The sequence below is a fragment of the Saccostrea cucullata genome, unplaced genomic scaffold (assembly GCF_032062105.1).
Source record: "Saccostrea cucullata isolate Sc308-1 unplaced genomic scaffold, CSIRO_AGI_Scuc_v1 ctg10008, whole genome shotgun sequence".
In the NCBI taxonomy this organism is placed as follows: domain Eukaryota; kingdom Metazoa; phylum Mollusca; class Bivalvia; order Ostreida; family Ostreidae; genus Saccostrea; species Saccostrea cuccullata.
Window position 1 is genome coordinate 22,884 of NW_026924723.1, and position 1,941 is coordinate 24,824.

Genomic DNA, 1,941 nt, shown 5'->3' on the forward strand with positions numbered 1-1,941 from the left:
GTGAAGGGTATACGACAGTACCAACACTGCTCCTTCGATTCTGAAGAACCCGGCATTGTTACAGTGAAGAAGACCAGTGAAGGGAACGAAGAAAAGATCTCAATTTTAAAAGACAAGGATTTTCAGTTTACAGAAATTAGAAGACCAGATGTTCTCCCCGCAAGTGGACTTTCTGAATCTCGGCTGCGATACCTATTCTCGCATGTGAGGCCATATGTGCGACCAGCATTTCAGAATGAAATTTGCCCTAGCCCATTTCCGGAATAGAGTGGAATTAAATGTATGGATATAGTAAAAATGATTTTATTGATTTGAACCTGTCATTATTGTGAACTTTCAAAAAAAAAGACGAATAATTATAACATTGTTTACATACAGATTGAGATTTAAATGAAACTGAAAATGTCTTCTTCTTATTCTTTTTTATATAGCTTAAAAGTATATCATATGTAATAATCAAAGAAGAATTTAAAAAAATTATAGATATTTATTTCGAGACTGTATATTAACCTAAATAGGAATGTACCTATAACCTACATGTAAATCTATGCGCAGATAGTGCATAAAGCATGGAAGTTCATACATGTAATTCTTTTGGATAATTATGAGAAACTATACTTATTGTTTGGCGAGCTTGTCATGGCCGTTTATTGCAAATAATTCAAATAATATCAATAACAAATTATGCGCCGATCATACAAAGATATGGCAGCATACACACAAACATATACACAAGCAGTAGAACTACCATCTTGGCCCGAGGGACCTGGAAAAAACAGTGCTCCCCGGCGATGGTATTCTATGCAAAATTCTGCCAAATGTTCTATGATATGCGATGAGATCGCATCCCATGGAACATCCGCCATCAATACCAAGTGAGGCCATTTTTTTTTTATTAGTTGTTTTACGGATTTTTTTGGGGAAAATGTCCATTGGGTGGCTACAAAAAAAAAAAAAAAAAAAAGAAGAAGAAGTGTTCAATGTTCAAAACTTTTAATATGCAGCATATCAAAGCAGTTGGGGAAATCAACCTCAGAACATTGCACAGAAATGTCTTTTTCTTGGCATTCCTCACTAGAAGAGAACGATTCTTCGAGCAGAGAGACATATTATGTGAACAATGCTAAACTTTTCTGTGTATGTCTATGACTGGATACGGGTGTCCTCTCACTGCTACGTCCACATTGCCACAGAAAAACACACTTCAGCAAATTTTACACAACCCCCTGTAAAATAATAAAAGTTTAATCAAATTCAGATAATACCTTTTCTTAAACAGTATTAAACAGTATAAAACTAAAATTCAGTGCACAATCAATGAACACAAATAAACTTACTAGAATGATAAGTCATCCCCATAGGGTTTCACATTCCTATGACTCTCATACAAACATTTTTTGTCTTAGAACATCCTGATGAGTCAGTTCCTTTTCCAAATCTAAAATTTAAAACTTTTAAGAAACATTTCTTTCACATCATTTGATAGATTCATACCTGTACAATGACAAAAAAGTCTTTTGTTTCTCTGACGCTTTAACAATTGACAACACGTCTTGCAGATTTTTAAAATACAGTCAAACATGTGCTTTTAAAAATGTCATAAATAATATATGAACTGTTAACTAACCATTAGATATAACTGTTTAAAACTTCGCCAAACCCTCAAAGAAAAGTTATGGGTGTCGGATGGAGTGCAAGTGACGACATCAGATTTGTTGGTTTTGGCTGTAATTTCCTCAACCACCACACTCCATTCGCTGATCAGATAACATCATATATAGAATAATCACCAGCCTGAGCAGCTCATAAAAACCGTCATACATTTATACATTTAATATTGTTCTTAAAACATTTATATTCTGTTTTAAAAAACCTAAATTGTTTCACATGGCCGTCATACTTATTTCATCTCTGACTATAAAACGCTTGCAGAGTTTTTAT

At 33.8% G+C, this 1,941-nt stretch overlaps 1 long non-coding RNA gene across 1 annotated transcript; it reads right to left on the reverse strand.

Annotated features, from left to right (window-relative positions):
- Positions 1-1,045: 1,045 nt before the first annotated feature.
- LOC134267125 (uncharacterized) lies at positions 1,046-1,813 on the reverse strand. Its single transcript, XR_009992097.1, has 3 exons — positions 1,628-1,813; positions 1,338-1,438; positions 1,046-1,226 (listed from the first exon to the last, which is right to left on the reverse strand). It is a non-coding gene; the product is annotated as an uncharacterized LOC134267125 (long non-coding RNA).
- Between the last annotated feature and the right edge of the window lie 128 nt (positions 1,814-1,941).